The following is a 23,054-nucleotide window of genomic DNA, read 5'->3' as shown; positions in this document are numbered from 1 at the left end:
TGGAACGCCTCCCCTGTGAGGATGGGCTGAGAGTGCTGGGGCTGTTCAGCCTGGAAATTTGATAATGGCCTTTCAGTATCTAATGGGAGACTGTGAGAAAGAAGGGGATAGACTCTTCAGCAGGATTGTTGTGATAGGACAGCAGGGAATGGTCCCAAACTAAAAGAAGGGAGATCTATATTGGATATAAGGAAGAAGCTTTCTACAATCAGGATGGTGAGGCACTGGCATGGGTTGCCTGGGAAGGTGGTGGATTCATTGTTCCTTGAGGTGCAAAAGGTCAGGCTGAATGAGGCTCTGAGCATCCTGATCTGCTGTAGGTGCAGGTCCCCTCATTGCAGGGCATTTGTACTGGGTGACCTTTAAGAGTTCCAATTAAAATGATTGTATGAATATATTCTGGATGCTTCGGTCCTGGATTGCAATTGGTGAGGCATGGGGACACCAAGAGCTGCTATCTCTGTGTGGCTTGGAGGTGCTCATAGGCCTCATCCCACTAGGGATGGGAGTGCCCCTGCAGGCATCTGGCTAACAAGAAGGCTTACTGGAAGAAAGACACAGGTATGGCTGGAGATTGGTCTACCATTGCAAATCCTCTTCCCCTTCCAGTGGGAGAGGGACAGAGGACTTGATGGTTTCACTCATTCTCTACTGAAGAATGAGTATGCAGGGGAACAGGATGCTTAACACTCAGTGTGAGAGATTAGCGGATCCAGAAAACCACCCATTTGCTTTCAGGGCTTCCTCTGCAATCAGCATAATTTTCTCATGAGGAGAGGATTTTGCTGTAGAACGGAAGGTTGTGGAATGGAGTGTTTACAAAGCGAAAAATAATTGTATTTATGGACTGGGAGTCTGAGACCTTTTTGGCTCTGATCACCTGTATCTGTCTGCTTTGCATACAGGAGGCAAGTTATTGGATAGTTTAAAATGTTGGGCATTTTATAATAATAATAATAACAATTTAAAGATTTTCCCAGCTGTTAAAGGATGCAGTTTTTCTTTCATAAGCCATTATGTATGCAAGACCAATTGGTAAACTGCAATATACTGTTCTGTAATTATTCTCCCCTGTAGCTTTAATGAGGAGATCTGTGCCCAGTTTGATGGAAGAATATTCTCTGCCGACAGCTACACTGAAAATCAAGACAGGTGTAATCTGCTTACTGTAGTCTGTGAATCCTCACCATGTGGCTGTGTTATCTCTAGTGCATGTTTATAGGAAGATGCTTGTAAAAGGATTTAATTTAATGGAATAATGGTAACTGACACTATGAAAATGAAGGGGCTCAAATATTATGGTGAGGAGAGTCATAAATACTAGAGTAGATGATAAAAAATGGAGATGTTATGTATTTTAGTTAATGCCATATGAAAGGAAAATACAAATTAAGCTGTGCTATCTACTAAAAGAAAATGCATTCTTTATTACTAACATAGTCTTAGACAGACTTCAGAGAAAATGTATCATTTTGGAGGTATGTACCCAGTCTCCCAGTTACCTGAGCCAAGGTACTTTTCTTCTGGAGCTCTGCTTTTCTATGGTTGTAATCTTAAGAGCAGAATGCCTTTAAAAATCAGGTATACTGCTGAGCCATAGCTGAAACCTGTGTGATGAAAGGGTAAACTGAGACTCTGCTTAGGAACCAGAGTACTTGTGGTGGGGAGGCTTCATTGGGACACCTGTACAATTGTGTCTCTATTTCCTTATGCATACAGTGATGATACCTAAACTATTTTTAGAAAAGCATCCGAATAACTTATTCTTCTGAAACCTGTTGACAAACTGCAGTACCTTCTTGCAAGTAACATCTGCACAGTATTGCTCTTTTGGAAAGAAGGATATATTTAGGCAGGAATGTGGATCTAAATATTATTTTCAGGGGTGGGGCCATGGGTGTGATTTAATTAATTATCAATTATTCTTAATTGCCCAATACTGACATACATCTAACACACTAGAGAGTTTAATATCTGAAAGACTACTTACCATCATTTTTCTCAGCAGTCCATTTGTAAGTGTTGGGGAAGATGATGCAGTGTCAGCGCTTCAGTACTGTGCTCATGGTCTTGTACAACTTCTGTCCTTGAACATAGTGTGTGAATGCACTGAAGATGGCACAGTTACTAGCAAGAGCAATACCAAGTTTTCTGCTCCTCAGCAAATTAATTGAAAGCATAGAGAATTTGAATATCGTGTGATGCTTCTGTACTTTTAATGTTAAACTTTCTTTAGTGTTAAGGTACGTGCATCTAATTGATTATCCATACCGAGGACAGTGAAAGAACAGGATCTGACATAATGCTACTGCATCAGGCAAAATGTACTTAAAAAAAAATATGGAAAAGCACTTCTGTTGGGGAAAGATGGGAGTTGAGCATTGCTGTTAATTATTCTTATTATGCTGATCTCACTCCGATTTTGAGTCTAGTGACTGCACTGACAAAGAAGCAGCCTTGATTTTTGCACATATGTTACTGTTCCTTGTAAAACTGGGCTCACAGATTGCTCTCAAGCTTTTACTGTTCCTGTAGAACGTTTCTATAGTTCCAGCAGTTTGATCACAAGCACAGCGTCTCTCCTAATGCTGTGCAGGTTGATAAAACAGTTGCCGAGCTGGAGTCCCCAAAGAAATTATTAATTATCTGGTTAATGTGCATCAGGCTGTGGGAGTGTGAGATTAATCACCAGTGCTGGGATGAGTTGCTGAAGTGGATTTTGGTTTTTCGTCTCCTGTCACTTGGTAATGGCTTTTCCTTCCTTCACCATCAGGTGAACAGGTGTGGAGATGCTGTATTTTCATTTTCCTGTAGTCAGGAACAGCCGGTGACCAGGAGATGCCTTTTTCTCAGTCCTGCTGCATGAGCAGTTTACAACATGGAGCGCTCCCTGCTTCAGATGTTCCAGCTGCAGGACATGCTCCTGTGGCACAGGACTGACCTGAGCCTTCCCAGAGAAACACTCAAACCCCTGAGCATGGGAAGGAGCCCCAGGGTTGATTCTTCTGTATTCCCTGGTTCTCCAAGGAGGTGAATTATATTTGGATGTGAAATTGCAACTTGACTCCTATTTTGAGCGTATTTATAGTATTTTGAATTTCTCAGTGAGCAAACATTCAGCATGCCTCCTTTGTTTAATGTAACAAAAGGAAAATGTGCTTTTGTGAGGTAGCTTTTGAACTTCTTTGCAGGGCAGGCATAGAAGAAGGTTCTAACGCAGCAATTACCATTCTCAAAGCCATTGTGTTGCATAAATATTTGGCTGTGGAAGAAGTTAGGCTTTTTCAGTGATGGTTTATCAGTGAGGGCATTTGTGCAGTATTGCAGCTGTGGTCCTGTCTCTTTTGCTATTACTAACCCACAGCAGCTGCACTCAGCTTGTGCGGCAAAGCCCTGATATTCCTCCAGAGGTCCTTACTGGATAGCATGTGCTTCCGCAGCTCAGTGCACTGATGGAAAACTGAGGAGGACTTTAAATCTTACAGCTGTGATGCTATGTGGACCCTTTGAACAGGAAGCTGTGACTCTATCATAGCATCAGGACCATTGACTGGAAGCAGTTCCTGGTTTAGTGAGTATAAGTGAGGAGAGAGAGGGAGACGAGGTGGAAGGAGCTGTGTTGTATTCATCTAAAACAGTTTGCCTGAGGTCAGGGGGAGCATCTCCTAGTTGAGAAAGTAAGAATCTCTGAACAACCATACAAGAGTCAGTCATCACAATAATGTGTGCTGAGGGATAGAAGCAGAGACAGAACCCTTCTCCATTTGTAAAAGGCTTTCATGCCTAGCTAAATAATACTGCCTCATTCTCAGACTATTACTAATGTAATGTTATTTGGGTTACTTCATCAGCTCTAAAGTAAGTGTTGCTTGGTCTTCATCAGCTTATGATTTCTATTCCTATTTGACAGGGCTAATGTTTTCTCTCCTTGGTAAACTGAGAATTTTTTACTTCCTTGCCACTTCAAGCAAGCGGAGCTGTTCTTATATTTGAAGTCACCAGGAACTACTCAGTCACTGAGCTATCTGATGCACTGATACTATCCTGAATCCCTCCACAACTAACGGAGATACCTTGGGAGAAGAGAATAAAGGTATGAGGTGATAGGAGAACTTGCCTTTCCCACTGGTTGCATGCTCCAGGCTGCAATCCCTGCTCAGACCCAAAGTGACATAAATATCCACTTGTTTAGCAGCTATGGTACAACTTCACATTAAAAATGTGGATGACCTATTTGTGTTTGAAAACCCCTTGCAAGCCAGTCAGCATGGCAGCATTGGGGTTTAAAACTTAAAGTCCTCAGGGCTCCAGGTTGAGTATTTGCATCACTGTTGTTTGGGTTTCTGCTCCTTGTAGAGCTTCCTGAGCTCAGTGTGATAAGTAAAAGCACGTTTACTTTGCTAAGCTCAGCAGATCCCAGCACTGAAGAGATAACAGTGGAAAACGGGACCTCTAGGAGACAAGAAATATTTCCCCGTCTTGGGAAGCAGGTCACTGTTCCTGTATGACTTTGTTAGCACCATGCATGTGTCTAACAAAAGTGGGCATGAACACACATGTACACATCCACAGTGTGGCGCAGAAGTGATGCAAGAGGAGTGTTTGTAAAACTCAGTGAATGTATGAACCATAGGGACATTAAGTCAGCAGTCTCTCTACAGTAGCTGTTGATTTTTGCTTAAAAATAAGTAAAATTGCAGTTTTTCAGATGAGTAAGTTGTGCAAATCCATGCCTAATTTACATGTACAATCACCTTGACTGCTTGTACAAATCAGGTAATTGTGCATGCAAATAGCTAATTAGTTGATCTCCTGATGCAGACTCAGGATCTGTAAGTGTACACTAACCATGTAGTTATCATGTATCTGCCAACAAGTTCTATGGAAAAAAAAAACTTTGCCCTGACAACTGCTAGCAGATGCGGAGGGTTGCTTTTCTTTTTTGCACTGGGATGGTGTGACTGGTGGTCACAACTGTTACTGTGGATCAGAACTGGGTGGGGATCTGAGAACATTTGAAATTACCAGAGAACTTTCCTTTCAAAGATGTAAGCTAGCATTCCTGCTGCATGTGATGCAGCATGCTGCCAGTGATGGAGCCTGAGGCAGGCTGCTCTACCCCGTGGCATGGGGTTGCAGGGGCGCCCATCTTATAGCGGTTTTTCTGTCTGAGCTCAGGGTCGTGGTGGTTTTGCCATAGAACTTAAAACTCTTCCTTGTAGAGTTTGAACTTAACACTCTTCTGTGAAGAGTGCTTGTACGTGCTGCCCTTTCATCTTTCCTAATGCACAGAACATTTCAGATTTTAAAACCATTTGCCTCCTTCTGACTTGATAGAAAGAATTTATTGGGAAAGTATTTAAAAGGAGGGTGAGTTTTCTGATTTTATTTATTAGCCCAACTTAGAGATCGCTTTCTTAGCATTTCAATACTAAGCAAAAATAACCAAACAGGTTGAAATGTGTAGACTGTTAAAGTTCTGGAACCACATGAAATGACACTGAAATAGGAATCTTCCCTAGGAATTTCAGGAACATCTTTCTCCCATCTTTGTGGAGCGTGTATTTCTATTATTTTTATAGCTGTTATATGATGTGAGGGGAGGAGAATAATTCACTGTAGTAAAGATTTATTTTTCAAAGCGTACCCATTTGAAACTGGTTGGAAGTTGCCATTATATTTTTAACATCAACATTTTTGGCTTCAAGCTGACTGCTAACTAGAGTGTCCTCTGGATGCAGGTATGTCTTGAACTAACTTAATAACTCAACATGGTTTTCTTATTTATTTATTTATTTTTTTAAATAAGGAAATTAAATAGCGTACTAGATTTGAGGCTTATCTGACATCTAAACTTCCTTTCTTACAAGTTTAATCTGAAACCAAGATGAAATATGCCAATACAATGCAACCTTGAGGATTCAAATCCTAAGCATGAAGTCTGTATCCAGGGCTGTGCGATGATAGTTAAGTTTTACACTTTGGATATTCATACACTTCTCACACATATTTGTGGTTTTTCTTACTTGGAGGATTCTATACTGTGTTGACGAACAATAAACTAGATGCTGATCACGCGAAGACTAGGCTAGCAGAAGGAGCATCTTGGCAGTCTATGGCATCCTTAAAACAGCCCTGTGAAAGGAATTGAATGTGTCCACGAATCCTGGGATGTCTCTTGGAAAAAATAATAATAGAAAGCACAATAGATTGTTTTACCATCACCTATGTGGCCACCAGATAAAGACCCAAGGCAACTCCATTTATTACTTGTACGGAATATCCTGTTTCTGGTAGAGAAGCATCCATCTAGTGGTAGTTGGCTGTACACTCAGGAGAAAAGAGCATCAGTCCCTGTGGAGGCATGAAGTCTCTTGTCTGAAGGTCAAAGCGTTTCTCAGCAAGTGCAGAGGAAGAAAATATGCTTAAAGGAAACAAGATGAGGAGTAAGCTAGGAGAACCTTCTGCACAACCTGTCCTTAGCGTATGCTGAGAGCATAAGACTCCTAGGTCTCCCTCCTTCCTTTGTTAATCTGTGATGGCACTGTGGGATGTGGGAATTCAGGAAGCTGAGCTGAAGGCTCAGATGTCAGGTTGCATGCTGATATCAGAGTGCACTTCTAGTCTGTGGCTCGTGCTTATCAGCTTTGGTGTCCGAGCCCTGGGAGCCACTAGGAACAGCTCATGCTGTGGTGGTGTGTGCACAGGCTTCCCCCACCCCTCCCGTGTGTGTCTGCTAATTTAAAGATGTGAAAATCATTGAATGACATGTTCTGATTAGCAAAGAGCTTGGGCCTGTCTGCCCCAAAAGGGAGTTGTGGAAGATGTGTGCTGACTTTATTATTGCCCATATCAGACTTTCTCCTCTGCTGCCCTGTTACTCTTTAAAGGGACAGAGGCAGTTGTTTGTTATATGCTTTGTTTTTGACAGTGCCCATAGCTTTTATGATTTCATAACTGACTATTTTTCAATGAATCCTAAGTCAATAAAAAGCAAATTAGCTGTAAAATTATTTTCCAATGTTAACCAACTAGATTTCCACACTGACTTTACTGTAGTTTCTGACCTGGAATTGAAAACTGGTTTGGAAACAAGAAGAAAGTACCAGGGAAAAGAAGCAGTTCTTCAGAGGCTGACCTGAATAAAACTGAAGGAGACATAAAACTGGGTGAAACTGGAAGTTGGACAAATGAAGCTTCTGTAGGGACAGCTTAAACCCTACTTCTGCCAGGTCAGAGAGCTGCTTGAAGAATTGTGGCTAAAGGCAATATTGCGCATCTCATAGCCATGACTTTTTTTCGGATCTGTCACTGTCTATGGACTATGCAGTGTCACATACGAGACGAAGAAACAGTTACTGGTGTTTAAGGACATACCCATCAAGCTCTCAAACAGTACCCTTGTTCCTATACATCTCTTTTGGAAGATTCTAAAAGGTTATTTTCCCCCCCTCCAATTACTTATAGACATTGTATAAACAGAAAATGCAGTGTTGAAGTGCTAAATTGCTACATTGTTGAGATGGCTTCTTTTTGCCTTTCCCTTTGAGGGCTGTAGCACGGGCTGGTGAGACAGCTGGCTTTGTCTGAGCAGTGTCAGAGTAATAGCTGATGGTTGAGCAGCTCTAAAATGAGGTGGATAGTTACAGGAGATACCTATGTGAATAGCTGGTATCCACAGTTAGATGAAGATACATGCCAGCAGTTACTCCTAGTCCGCAATAACAGGAGTTTTCTCAGGTTTCTTGCTTGAAACCTCCTATTGTGGTGTCTGCAAAGCTCTAGAAGTTACATGTCCAGAAAAACATTAGAGCACAATAAGAGACAATTGTTTTGTCCTGCACTTTTATTCACAGAGTTCATCCTGGGAACCTCGAAGCATTGCTAGCTGTAACAGAAACTCGGTACACGATGACTGACTTCTCCCGGTGAATCAGCCATTCATTATATTGACATTTAAGTTGGAGTTCTTTTGTATATCCCTGGTGCAGGAATGAAGCTTACAGATCAGCTGCCACTGGTGACGAGACCTAGATGCACTAATAGGGATAACTTGGTTTATCTGCTTTGACACTTTTCTGATATCTCTTGATCATTAAGGTCTGGATTAAGTGGGAAAAAAACATTGCTTGCACAGATGTTATGTAGCTTCTGCCTCAGATCTTTTATGAAAGGGTTTGGATGCTTAATGTCTTCTAATTCAAAAAGAAAAATCAAAGTCTTGTGTACAGCTTCCTTCTGTCACATGCTGGGATGAGGTTTAGGTGAGCACATAATAGAAACCCAGATATTTGAAAGTCACATTTCCATCTGTATTTAATACAATTGCAGATAAAACAGATGGAAGGGTATTTTATTTTTTTTTTTAATTGATTTGATGCTGGGGTTGGAAAATTGGATACTTATTTTGTGCATTTATTTAAGGGGTTAATTGACACTATATTCTCTGCTGCATTCTGTAACAAAGTACAGATTAGTAACCATTTCTGTCCTTAAGCCTGGTCAGTGTTTCACAGAAACTCAGCCAGTGCATATAGTGCTCCTGAGCTGCTGTAGCTGCTCTAACATCAGGGAGGCTTCACTGTAGTAGCAGAAACACAATGGTAATAGTGAAAGACCTGTCCTAGGGGCTGAGCTGTCTAACAGATCCAAGGCAGACCTCTATTTATACCAGTTTGTTTCTCATCAGCACTTTGAGGATTACAAAAAGTGGACTTCACTCTGTGAAGCTGTTACCATAACCATTTACAGAGGGAGAGCTAAGGCTTAGATAATTTATGGCTTTCCAAAGGTTACCTTTTGTGTCAGTAAGCAACACATAAACAGGAGTCTGTCCATCTGTTTTCCATGCTTCTACTTTTTTCTACAACTATGTGGGGAGAAATTCATCACTATGGAGCATCTAGCATGGCTTCTGTACACAAGGACTACTTAAATTGCTGAGTGTGATCTTCTGCTGGTGCTGTAGAGGGGGGATAAATCAGTCCAGGATTTGGGGGGCTGCTTTACAAAAGACAAATGTCTGCATGGAATGTGACTTCCTAGGAGAAAACAGAACATTGGCATAAGCAGATCTGCAAACAAATGATGTAACAATAGCATCTGTAATGAAAAGTTGGTAAATAGAGGTATGGCAGCAACTGGGATGTATGTGAGACAATCCAAACAGATCTAAGGTTGAATGAATTAATTGTCTCAGAGTTTCTCTGGTTTAATTTGGTGCTAGGACACTTCTAGATGAAGCAGAGCAGTAGTTATTTGTAGAACCAGAAATTCATCTTTCTGTAAGCAAAGTGAAACTGCCCAATGCTCAAAATAATCACAGTATGCGTTGAAAGACTTGTATGCATTTCCTTCTGGAGAGTCCTGCTCTATATTCTTCTTGCTGAGTGAGCAGCTTGATTATTGGTATGTACTTTTTTCACAGAGGCAACAAGGGACTATGTGGCTCTTACAATGCTTGGGTCACCTTTCTTTCTTAAACGTGGTTTTATTAGCCTAAAAAGAAGAATAACATGGGAGTGAAATGCTTAAGTTCCTTTAAGTTTTTTTTTCCCCATGGTTTCCCAAGTGATTTCCAGGGCACCTTCAGTGAATGCCAGAAGTGTGTAGTCTCATTTTCTTGCATTTAATTGCTGTGGTCATCAACGGTGTTGGATCTGGAAGATCTACTTCAGGAGTTTTGGTCTCTTTTTCTCATCTTGGAGTTAAAAATTTTCTTGCTGCTTTTTCAAATGTTCCTAAACATGGCAACAAGCGTGGCTCTGCAACAGATGCAATTCTTTCTAGGTCTCTAGGTAACGTTTTAACCTGTGTAATGTTCACAGCATAGCACCGTAAGTAATATTCCAGGAAATACGCTGCCGCTTGTTAAAAAGGATAGGACCCCAGAGATGCCTTTAAATATGCCTGTAAAGTGAGAGGTGCCAAGAGAAAGATAATATGGCTGATTATAGTTATTTACCTTACATTTTCATTCGCCCTTAACTGGGTGTAATTTAGGGGCATGAAATCTCTTATTGGAAGTGTATTTGCATTAAACAGCTCTAAGCAACCATGAAAGTGCAGAAGCTGAAAAATTGACAGACTGGGTTCCTAGAATCCCAAAGTAGCATTTTTGTAATAGGCATACAAACAAATCAAATAAACATGTTTTGCTTCAACGATTTAAAGAATATGGTCTTTGGAGTAATTTGTCTTTTTATTTTTTTTCTAAACTATCATTTCTAACCTTTTCATTGCCTATCTCTAGTTTGCAGCTCCTCCTAACAATCTGCAGCAATTTCCAACCCAGCTGTTGCGGTTGCACAGCATTGTGCCTTTGTTTAGATTTCCATGAGCTATCAAATCTGACTATAAAGGGGATTACCTGGATGGTGATGTTGTTTTTCAGGTCTGCGCTTTTTAAGAAATAATTGCTTCACTGTGGCTTTAAAGAAAAATAGAAATAATAATTAAGAATAAAAACTCTGAAAATCAAACTTTGCAGTTGGATGGAGTCCAGTCTTGCAAGGAGGTGCCTTTAAAGATCATAAATCGCAATCGTAGAATCATTAAGGTTGGAGAAGACCTCTAAGATCATCTAGTCCAACCATCCACCTACCACCAACATTGCCTACTAAACCATGTCCTTAAATACCTTTCCCTAAACACCTCCAGAAATGATGACTCCACTGCCTCCCTTGGTAGCCTGCTCCTATGTCTCACCACTCCTGCTGAGACATATCCAACCCGAACCTCCCCTGATGCAGCTTGAGCCCAATCCTTCTCATATCAGCACCGATATTTGGGAGAAGAGACTGACTTGACCTCACCACTACCTTCTTTCAGGGAGCTGTTGGGAGAGAGAAGGTCTTCCCTGGTTCTTCTCCACACCAGAGAAAAATCAGCTGCAAGAACAGTGGATATTTTTAATCAGCTCATGCCTCTATTGGAAGCCTAAAGTTTTTCTGTGTACTTCTTTTAGAATGCAACTGCATACTATTAAACAGATATCCCCCTTTTGTTGTTTTGCCTCTACCTCACGGCAGCTGGTCAGATATTTCAAGTTCTTTCTCTCTTTCCCAAGGCAGTTTTTTGAAATTTGTGAGTAGTTGTGATTTTTACATGAATGGAATTATTGATGTGAAAAACATTAACAATATTTATTTTGGTGAATCGTGGCATGACTGAAGAGGAAAAACTGGTAAAACATGCTCTTCATATATGCAGTAGGGACCATAAGAAACTTAATTTATGTTGAAGAATGCAAATATGTCTGTGTCTGAATGTGTTACTGTGTGTGATTCCTGTATCATGCTGTGTTGAATGTCTTCTAACGGTATTATTGAAATACATATCAAATATTCATATTTGAGTGTTTTTCATGTTGTGGGTGTTAGGTGGAAGCCAGCATTTGCCTTGCTCTGCTCAGCGCAAAATATATATTTACTAGAGTGTCTTCAGTTTTGGTTCTCGTTTTGCAAACAGTACACTTTAATTAAGGCTTGTCACTTGAGATCTGATGAATACATTTACTGTAATGTCTCCATCTTCAGGAGGTGAATTTGACTTAGGAATTCTCTCTGCAGTAGAGGAGCTGATAATGTGAGTTGGAAGTTGGTTGTTTTTTTTTTCCTTGGGAAAGGGCTGTTCTCTGGCTTGTGCTGCTCTATCTGGGGCAGCAGAGTTCACCTGAAGGATCACACTATGTTGCTTTGTGCAACATGCAGGCAAAAACAGCAGATACAAAAATCCTTAAAGGTTTGTCTGTATGTTTAGCTCAGGGCATATCTGCATAGGATGTTTTTTTTCTTTTTTTTCTGATGCAGTTTCAGAGGTGGCTTATTGGTTATACTGGAAAGATTAAGAAACTCCTCTTCCCAAATCCCTGAATTAAGTTTGTCAGTCTCAGAAAGGACTTTGACCGAACGAACTGTGAACCTCTAACACACAGTTTTGTGTGTCTTATTTGTTAACCCTTCCTACAAAAGCAAGCTTTAGTTAACCTTTCATCTGTGCATATGAAGGGGAAGGGGTGCCACACAGCTCTCCCAAGGGCACAGCCTGCATCTTCAAATCTTGTTTCTGCTGGTATTAGAGCTCCTGCTTTTAATGGCAAGTCAAAATCCAAACAGTCATATTCATATTTAGTGTCTGCTTGCTGGAAAGCATTGGAAAGCGCTTCCTTTTCTAAAAGGAATTATCAAAGCCTCAAACTTCAGAGTTGCATTATTTTATGCCAAGCTCACTATTTTTCAACTGGCTAAATCAATATTGTATCACAGTGCTGTTGTCTGGTGCAGCATGGCAGTGGGAAGACTTTGGATCTTACGCATCTTCCCAAGACTCTCCTCCTTGCATCTTTCCTGTCTTTATTAGCAAATACAGGGGTTTGCATGGAGGATGGATCAGCAGCGAGATGGGCAAAGGAAAAGTTGAGGGGTGGTGGGGGGGTACCCCATACATCACAGAACCACTTGGCAGGGTGGAGATCAAGATGCCTTCTCCAGATCACAGGTGGCATGTGCCTGTTGCAAGGTTTGTCTCTCCATCTGCCTGAGGGGATGGTGCACGTGCAGGGCACCATGTCCTCCAACGTTGCAGCAGAAAGGCACCAGGATAAGCAGTGTGCAGGACCCTGAGTGGGTCATTTGTGGGGTGGTAGGTGATGGCAAGGGACAAACATGTGCCAATGATAGCTATAAGCATCCTTGACCTGCCTTAATTTTTCCTAATCGGACCTATCATTGCCAGGGAAAGGTATAGATAAATGCAATAATTAACAACAGCAAAAAGTCAGAGCTATAGCAAGGCTCTAAAAGGAAATGCATTTTAGATATTTTGTTGTTTAATTAATAGGGATTTTGTTGTCAGGCTAAAACGGACTAAAAATAAACAGCTGTATAGTACTTCATTAAGCTGCCTGCTTGGAGTGATTTTCCCATTGATTAGTCTCAGGGCTAATGCTGGTTCATTCCTCATTTCATTGCTAATTAACATCAGCTCTGCTCCTGACCACTTGACCGCACTCTCTCTGTGAACATGTGCTGGTTTGGCAAGTAATAACATCTCCCTCCTTAAAGGCAAAATTAAGGCAGAAAATAGCCATCAAGCACAGATCTTTGGCTGCTCCTACTGTAAGGAGAGCAAGCTAAAATCTATCGGCCTGCATGAAGGGTAATAAACATAGTTTACAGAGCATGAGAGTTTGATTGAGGAACTATGTAAATACAGATGATGAGCTCAAGCTGCTGTATGAGCTGACAGACTCGGCTCGTCTCACGGCAGCTGAGTTGATTCAGGCTCTTCTGGGATGCCAGAAGTGTGGATTGCCTGACCCAGGGGCTTGCAGCCACCAGCCTTCAGGGAAAGGGCTGCTTTGAATGGGCGATGCTTGCTTCTCTGAGTGCCTGCAGTGCTCTTGCAGTCTGAATAACTGCACTGACAGAGGGTGCAGTAGGAGCGGGAAGCAGAATGCCATAGCTATAGCTCTGTCAGGCTGTTTCCGTGCTAGGGGAATATAGATGAAAATAGAGGAATGAAATACTCAAATTGGCATGGATGCAGTCTGAGAAAATCTCTAACAACTTTAATGAAATTAGCAGCCTCTATTCTGGGTGAAAAGGTCAATTTTTCCATAAAATCCAAGTAAACTGGCATTTTGGAAAACATCTACTAAACTTGGCACAGAATAAATAACATTATCCCAAAGTCTTGGTTCAATTCCAGATCATAGCATTTTCTTTTAATTGAATTGGGTATTGCATTTCATTTTTGGAAAGTCTATATTTTATTCCTACGTTTTGAAGCATTCATATCTCAGAACTAATCAGAAACTCAGCCTTATACAAATCTATCAATCAGGAGCAGTCACTGGAGAGAGAGTTTGCCTGAGTGATAATCCTTTTTTACCTACTTTTGAGAAGAAATTCACTTTTTCATCAATTATATATTTTATATATTTCTGCCATTAATTTAATGGTTTTAGGGATCAGCCTAGCAAATGCTCCTGCATGTGTGCAACTTTATCACAAAAGCAGTTTACTCACATGAATTAACCATGTAAAGTATTTGTAGGGTCAAGCTTTATGGTTTCTGTATGTATCCATGCACAAAGCCCTTGCTTTCCTAAGTCCTCTTCTTTCATCTTTAGTAAAAACAAAACAGCAAAAACATCTGGCAGTAAATTATTCAAGAGTAACTGCACTCTTTGTGATAAGAAAGATAGAGAAGCCATAAATAACCAGTTTGGACTGGGAAGACTCCCAGTTCAGTGTTGCTTACTTGGTGGTGTTACGTGACTTCCTTGGATGGTCCTGGAACTGGCCTCAAGGCACTGACAGCACTATAGAAAACCCTGTGCTATTGTCAACTGACTGTAGAAAATCCTAAAACCATGTTGTATCGTGGACTTGGTGCAGCTGGAGAATGAAAATGGAATTTAACTGCTTGATCCCAGGACACATCCAGCATCTCACGTTTGTAAAAGAACACCTATGATGCTTAACTTTTCTTATGTTACTTCCATTTCTAGCCCTGGCCAGAAGCGAAATGGAACAGCAAATACATATTTACATTAATAATAAAATAATCCAAGGAAATATTTTCTTGTTTCTTTTGAACTGTCGGGAGTTCTCCCTGGTTCATTGTCTTGGTCCCTGTTTTGCATTTGGTAGGTTGGTGCATGTGCTGTTTCTCATATTCAGTTACTTATGCCTCATCATTCAGAATATGTAGAAGGAAGGAGAAGAGAGTTCTTAAAACACTTATGGAAGTGACATATTTCAAATAAGACATGGAAGGTTGACTTGAGCGATGGAGAGTCTCAACTATTTTTGATGCAGATGACCTTCCTTCTGTTGCTACCATCTCTCCTTAAATAGGGCTCCTTGAGCAGTCAGAGTTGAACGTTGCCATGAGAACCTCAGTCATTGCACCTTTAAGTTGATATCTTGTATTAAACAAGCCTCAGTGACTTCTTGGTACACTACAGGCTAGAATTTGTGGAGTATGATTAATAGCTTTTTACAAACCTCTGGTTGGACAACCAAAAGAGAGGAATAATACAGTTGCATTATTACAAGCCAGCAGCATAATAAACATTATTTCTTTTTCCTTAGGAAAGGATTTTCTGTAGAGGTCCCAAAGAAAAATAAGTTTCATTAGTTGAGCATCGAGCAGAGAGATACAGCAACAGAATTGATTGTAATAAGCCTCTCCTTTTTACCAAAATCCATTACTTTCTGAGCTATTAAGTGATGAAAGGGATTAAGAGAATAAAAAAAAAATTAAGCGGGACTGTATTCGTAAATCTAATAAAGTTGATAACAGTGGAGCATTTTGTGGAATTTGCATGTGAATTTATAACATCCTAATCCGTCGGCAGGCAGCACTGTGCTGCAGAGGAAAGGGGCTGCACCATGCATACAGGATAAAAATGCAAGAGCAGGATTTCTGGCCAAGAAGCTTTTTCCTTTTTTTTTTTTTTTTTTTTCTCATTCCCCCATATGGATATCCATATGTTTTATCACAGATTCCATACTTTTGGTGCCAGGATCCATATGTTTAACTTTTGCTCAAATAAAAGACTAAAATCATTCTTCATTATCACTTTTTTCCTAGCTGGTGTTTTTGTAGACATAACCAAATGTGAAGCTAGATGTTTGGAGCATACTGACATAGAATGCAGTTGGATCTCATGAGAGGTATTTAAAACCAGTACCTGGGGAGTTCAAGGGCTGGATTGTCTTCTGAGTATAATGCCCCTTGACAGTGCTTGAGCAATGCATGGGGTGCCATCATCTGATTGCAAAGCCCTGGTGAGGTTTTTTCCTGTAAAAGAAGAGCTCCTTCAGGAGCAAGACTGAGTCTTGCCTTACTTTTATTTATGTGATGACCTGCACTCTCTGATTCTGCTTAGGTGCGAGCGATGCAGGCAGATGACATGGTGTAGCTTCATTTCACCTCTGCCTTTTCTGTTTGCCCAGTACCTGTTCTACCTTGGTAGAACAGCAGCAGAATTTAGAATTGCTGATATGGAGAATTTGGGGTTGTCTGTAAGGATGGCACATCACCATCTCCTTGACGTGACCCAATCTGCTTTGTGCCAAGCAGATATTATTCACTGAGCATTGTGCCTCATAAGGTTTCAGTTTTCCCTTCCTTTATTTTTTTTTCCCTTTTTATGGAAATGCTTAATAGAATACTTGTGAAGATGTAAAACATAGTTCAAAATCCCTGGTTAGCCCTTGGGATATATACCATGTAACCATCAATAATAAAATCTATGCATTAGTTCTCTGGTCAGATCCTATCTTCTTTCGGCCTTTTAGTCTGTAACTCCTTTTCTGGAATAGCATGAAGCAGCGATGTGACTGCAGAGTGTGTGCATTTACCACCAGTTTGGAGTTTGCCTACCATCAGGCTCTATCTTTTGGCTAAGGCATTTGTAACTTGTGCAACAGTTAAGTAACATTGAATAGGAGAAAATTAGGATATTTATAATTACAAGCATTATGGTATGCCATTCCTAAATGAAGACAGAAACGAGAATATTTTGTTCAGTTCTTACCTCTTGCTCACAGAATGCAGCCTTCTAGTAGCTTTGGAGTTGTGCTTTATACTTGGCATTTCTGATAATAGAAACTTTTGTGAAAGGTTAATAATGCAGCTCTGATGTACTGTGGTTATTTTTTGCATAGAGGAAAAAAAAGGCAACTGTCTTCTCTGAATAAACCAAGCAATGGCATCTTGACTAGAGAGGAGGCAACACAAACCATAGGAACTCTACAGAAACACCTGCATCTTGGACTCATTAAACTAACTCTCAAGCTAATTCTACCTGCATCAAAGACAAAAAACAAAAAGACAAAAACAAGACTTCCAATGGTACCATTCAAAACAGACATGGTTCCTTATCTGTACAAAAGCTATAGAGAAACTTAACCTTTCTTTTGAGATTTCTGTATAAAAATTATCATCCACTTGAGGCATTCCAGTGGAAATAATCCATCTTTTTTAGCTGTGCCATTCCTTCCCAGGGCTGTGGCTCTCACCAGGTCAGTGGCAGGCTGGCAGTGAGTTGCCAGTTGTGAGCTGCTTCACAGATCTTGGTGGATAGTATGGTGAGATGCTGCTCAAAATGGACAGCTCGCACAGTGTGCCCTGCATGTGTTGACCTTCAGCAAGCAGCTGTTACTGGACACAATGGTCAGACGTTCCAGTTCAGTGTCCCCTGGCTGCCTGACCCACGTGTGTCTGAGCCATTTCCGCTGGAGGTCTTGGTGTGAGGAGCTGGTATTCTGATCCTCAAGTTGGCAAGAGATTGGTGATCTCCTGCTCATTTTTAGCAGGAGGGTAGGGACCAAATATTAAACACAACAAAAGCTGGTTTTCTGAACAAGTTATAAACGATACCTTTCCTGCTTTCAGAAATGATTGCCGTGTGAAAATGTCTTTTTTCTTTGGTTTTCACCCTCTGCCCTCACCCAACATTTGAATACCAGATTGAGCTTATTTTAAGATTCCTTGGGGCAGTGGCACTGCATTCCTTCCACTCTTCTATTCCTTACCGCATTACCTCACCACATCAGCACTTGTTCTCCCGCTGATGGCATCCAGTTTCCATTCCATTCACAGTGGCCAAGGATCATATCTCTGATCCACTTAGAAACACAATGATCTTTACCCCTGAGAATGCAAACGCTTTCTCAGTCAAATCTATTGATCCACAGGGCTCTATTTCTGGCTTTCCATTCACTCATTTGATGTTTGGGATGCTGGGTATTCTTTCTAAGGAAATAGTTAAGTTGGTTACTAGGAAATCTGCAAAGAACGCTTCTGCAGAATCCAAAGATAGACATGATCTTTTGTACATGCTTCTGTATGTAGAAATACTGCATTGAATGGAGCAAAATTAAAGACCCCCAGCTGGCATCACACCAAGCTCTGTGATAATGATGGACTGAGCACGCTATTGCATTCTTATTCCAAGCTGATTCATTGAGGGAGCTGATGTTAAGTTGAAATAAGCAAGCACAGGTTGATTTCTGCAAGGGAGAAGGAAAACAGAATTCACGCAGTCTCTAGACCGAGGGGTTTGTAATATGAAAAGATCAGGCCAACAGGCAACATCACTGGATGCACAGCATGAAGTGGTTTGCAAAGCATACAAAATCAGTGAAAATGATTTTAGTAAAAGACTAAAACTTTCTTATGATGGCTTCTGCCCAAACAGTCTAAATCATGAGATGATGTAACTTGCTTCATAACACTTGATTTGCTGTGGGCTCACTGAGCTGCCCAGGTAAGTTGGCTGAGCTGTCTTAAATTCTGAGGAAGGTCATCACAATTCTTTAGTTGTCAACAAAAGCAGTCTGTAGGGCTGAATATTCCATCCTCTCCACATAGGTTTATATCGAGACAAAGTCCTCCAGGAGGCCAGCCCAATGAGCTTCATGTGGTCCTTAGGTCCTTCATCTGTCGACACTGATAGCACATACTATAGAGCAAGCACACCAATGTGCCTAACTTTGACATTGTTGGTATTCAGAGACATTCACCATTGCTCCGTAATGAGATTTTGTTTCTTAAAATATGGGATTTTGAGAGTCTTTGGATATTGTTCAACACTGACCTTGAACTCATGTCTCAAAAAATCCAGTCACAACAATGTAGAGGGAGCTATGCCTGAGTTGATTTAATTATCCAGGCCTTAGGCAATTTTGAAAATATTGCCTGTAATTCATGTCTTCTGGGTTCCAGCCGAGTGCCCTGTTTTCTATACTTGTACATGACAAATGAAACCACTGTTTCCTGTGTGTTTCTTATACAAATGCTTGAAAACAACTTGATAAGGGGGAAGATGTTTTTATCACTCAGCAGTAAGGCTGCCAGGGGGCAGAGTAGCTAACTCACTTTGGTCTTGATTCCATCATCTGCTTTAATCACAGAAGGTATTGCCCATGCTTCACCTCATGTGAGAAGGTATTGCCCATGCCTTCACTCTGGTGGCTGACGCGGCGTAGGCAAATGGAAGGGAATGGGAAAGGTCCTATGTGAGATAATCTTGGGGGTAATTATACACAGTAATAATATTTCTTAGTATGAGCAGTGCTCCAAAAGTGTAGCACTTTCCATTTTAGCATGTTGGCCTATGATGTCAGAGGCAAATGTTGGTGGTACAGCAGTAGATGTTGAACTTCCTCACCAATATTCCATTACATGTTGTTGCTGTGAGATAGGTGGCAGCAGAGGGGCATTCTGACAAAATGGCGGCAGACATAGAAGTGCATATGAAGAAAAGGGGTGTCATTGAATTTCTCCATGTGGAAAAAAAATGCTGGCATTCATCAACATTTGCTGAACATTTGCAGAGACCGAACAGCGGATGTGAGATCAGTGAGGTGCTGGGTGGTGTGTTTCAATAACTGTGGCAGTGATATGAAAGATAACCTGTGTCCCTGATGGCCATGCACAGCTTTCACACCACAAAGATAGTGTTTCATAGCTGGGAATTTGCTCTATCAAATAGTGTTATTTTGCTTTGTATCTGTTGTAGTTTCCATGGAAATAAGTAGGAGGCATTACTTTTGGAGTAATCTATGTATATCTGCAAGTAATACTGTTATGTAAGAAAGCTTGACTATTTAAGGGCCACTAATTTTTTTTTAAAGTAAGAATTTACTCTGAAGCTTAACAGATGTTGGCTCCTGGTGCATGGTATTAGTTTGCAGTCTGTTGTGATCTACAGGAGTGCTTCACTCTCTCCGTTCCTAATAGTGACTTAAGTTTTTTTTCCTTCCACTTCTTTTGTGATCTTTGCCCTCAAAAACAGGTAACAAGAAATACATTGTTCACTTTGTATCTTTCTTATGTAGACAAAATATTTAGCTGTTCAGCATGTTTGTCAGCACTTTCATATTTGAACTAAAGGAGAGGCAGGAAATTTGTCCTTCCTAATTAAAAAAAAAAAAAAGCAAGTAGAATAGTGTGTGAGCAAAACAAACACTATGGGATTAACATGCAGAGTCTCAGGACATCTCCATTGTCTGTACAGTTATAAGTTAGTATTCTGAAACACCAGATACGTAATAGTGCATGGATGATCCTTCCCTCTATATAGACATAAAATGAGCTTGTGCATAAATGTCCATGCAGTTGAAAGCCTTCCTTCTTTTGGTTCAGTTAAGGTTTGAACCACTGATAATCTCTGACTCCTGCAGAGAGCCTATAGGAAGGGCCAGAATTGCCTGCCCAATATTATGCAGATAGTCATTAATAAATCCAGTCTTCCTTTATCTTAGCTACTCTCTTCAAGCAAGTGACATAGAATGAAAATATAAAATAAGGAAGGCTAATTAATTTGAAGATTTTATTACTTTTGTTTTTCACTTTTTGCTTCTAATACATCATTCAATCACTAATGCCTTTCCACATGAAAGAGAACTGAACTCTTCCTGACTACCTCCCTTATCTGTACGTGCTAGCAGCACCAGTAAGTCTTGCTAGAAGAAAGTGTCTTCTCCAGTCAGTTATCACGTGTTTGTGTGGTTTGGGGCAGGGATTTAATGTGGCTATTTTCTCAAGCCTCCATCTTCTCAACCCTCCCTCTCCTAGATCCAGATAAAGAACTTCAGAAGGCAAGCAGGCTACTGTTGTGTTACAGGGTTTTGTTTTGTGGTTGTTTTTTTGTTGTTGTCATTTTGGTTTTTTGGTGTTCTTTTTTTTTTTTTTTTTTTTGCCAACTACTTGACATTGTTTTACAGCTGGACTGTGCAGCTATTTCCAAAAAGCTCAGCTAATTCTGTTGTCCTTTTTTATCAAGGAAATTCTTGAGAAGCCACAATAAAGCAGCTGTAACCCTGGTGATGCTTACAACTGCAGCCAAAAATAGAAATCGTGCTTCGTGCATTTTCTTAATGAGGGTATGGGGTTCTTTTCAGTGTGGTCCTTGACACCTAGCCAAGTTAGGGCTTGGCTCTAAATGTTTTGTACAAGTTTTATAAATAGCCCTAGATAGATGGGCGCTGCTTTTCCCAGCGGTGTGCCCTCTCCTGGCTTGGCTTTCCAGGGCTGCTCAGGGAAACTGTGCTCTTGGGACAGGAGGGAGTGTTTGAGATGAGCCTCTCAGACTGCAGCAGCCAAGAGTGCCAAAAGCTTTGCAGGAGATGCAAGTTGCTTTGGGTTCCTCTTGGCTTGTCAAAGGAGGCTCAGCATCTTGCAGGATTAGACCTGTAAGCTTTTGATATTAATAACTGCCCTCGTGTTCATTTTGCTTACAGACAGAATTTGTTTGGCTTTCAACCATCAGTGGAAGTGGCCCTATAACTTGATTCTTGATTTTTGTGCTCTCCCTGTACAAACAGAAAACCTTAGTTTAATTGCCAACTCAAATAAGAGCCTACGGAGGTAGAGGATTTTTTTTTTTCTCTTGTTCTTTTGTGGCAGAGAGCATGATCAGTAATGGATATGAAACAGTTCTGTTCTGGGATTTCAGTGTTCCCACAGGCAGGAGAGAGAGAGAGATATGAGGGAAGATGAGTTAAAACTTTAGGAAAGTTCAGTCAACAAACTAAGAAGTGCAGACATACTGATTTATAAAGATACTATAACTTTTAAACGTGTACTTTCAATCTGAAAGACTGCAGTAGGGATTTAAAATATGACTATTTAATTTTTTAAAATTACATAAATTAAGTGAACAGCCCATTAATGGGATGCCATCAGGATCACATGGCCAATTCAGTTCAAGTTATATTATCTTGCTGGCCGGATTTGAATAAGAATTAAGAAATTACTATTCAAAGTAGTATGGGACATTGATCCTCATTCACAATGAAATTCGTCACCATAACTACCTGGAATTCCTATGCTTTTGCCGAGGTATTCCACTGAATCTTCTTTATGGAGCAACTACAAGGGGACTGTATTAGTCAGAGGAAAAAAGCTGCTAATTAGTTGTTCTGCCTACATGTTAAATGAAGTCTTGTCCTGTAGAGAGCTTGCAGATAAGCATCGAGACATGTCTAATGAATGGTAACTCAGATCCAATGCACAGTGAACTTCCTCCCATTGGTCCATTGCTTGACTAAAAACTCACTTTAGGAGCTATTTATCTGCCCTCATGAGAGGAGCGTGTCCTTTATTTAGCAGTTGGCACTTCATATTTGAACTTGGCAGATCAGAGCACGTGCATCAGCGTTAACCAGGCTGCATGATGTGTTTTAAAAACACATTGTTCTCAGTGATGTAGCTTCTAGAGTCTCTATTGAACCGAGTAACTAAATCTACTAATTAGGTACAACTGTTTAATTATTTTCTATATTTCAGAAACGTTTGAAAACCTAAAAATATCACCTTAGTTTAGTGCTTCATTATTAAGGGAGAGTAAAACAAGGAACTGCTGAGAATGGTTAGGCAACTCAACTTACTGTTTAAAGAAACAAAGTCAACATTATTAATCTTAGCTATGTTCAGTTTATTTTATAAATATTAATTTTACCAAGCAACAGCATTTTTACTTGAGTATTGCTGCAGTGCATTTCAAGTCTAATTTCCGTGATAATTAAAATGTGAATATCAGAATCTTATTCTGCTTTTCCACTATTTTTTTGCTCCAGTTAAACTCCCTTGACTTGCTGTTAATTTGCACCGGCATAAATGTGAGAATACTAGGCTCAGCATTTCAGCATATTGAGATCAAAACCTTTGAAAACATTTTACTGACAGAGAACACTTGGAATGGCAGATGCTGAGTATTTGCATTGTTAAGCGTTTACAAAATATAGTAGTTGTATGTAAATGTTAAAATAAATCCTACTAGATTAGTTATGCATACGCAAAGCAACTAAAATTTAGCATTCTGGATCTGGCAGTACAATGAAAGAATGGCAAAAGATGGTCATGAATGTTTGTATTGCTCACCTTTACCTTGGTGTTTTGTAGGTTGATATATATGTCTGATGCAACATGGATATTTTCCTGTGAAAAGTCTAGTGAAAAATTGTTATTTTCTTTGGAATCCTTTTCCACATTTCCCATAGCTGGGTTTCCTCCCCTAGGGTCACAGATCA

At 40.4% G+C, this 23,054-nt stretch overlaps 1 protein-coding gene across 11 annotated transcripts in view; it reads left to right on the top strand.

The window, feature by feature from the left end:
* The window catches only part of ESRRG (estrogen related receptor gamma), a 382,131-nt gene that overhangs the window by 113,457 nt on the left and 245,620 nt on the right, over positions 1 to 23,054 (top strand). For 2 of the 11 annotated variants that reach the window (XM_048937118.1, XM_048937116.1), the window contains exon 2: positions 3,911 to 4,093. The exons of the other annotated variants lie outside the window; for them this stretch is intronic. The gene's annotated coding sequence lies outside the window, so the exon portion shown is untranslated. The remainder of the gene's footprint in view (positions 1 to 3,910; positions 4,094 to 23,054) is intronic. 11 annotated transcript variants of the gene reach the window in all.

Source organism: Lagopus muta, chromosome 2, assembly GCF_023343835.1.
Source record: "Lagopus muta isolate bLagMut1 chromosome 2, bLagMut1 primary, whole genome shotgun sequence".
In the NCBI taxonomy this organism is placed as follows: Eukaryota; Metazoa; Chordata; class Aves; order Galliformes; family Phasianidae; genus Lagopus; species Lagopus muta.
Note: the sequence above shows the minus strand (reverse complement) of the source record. Positions and strands in the feature narration are given on the sequence as shown.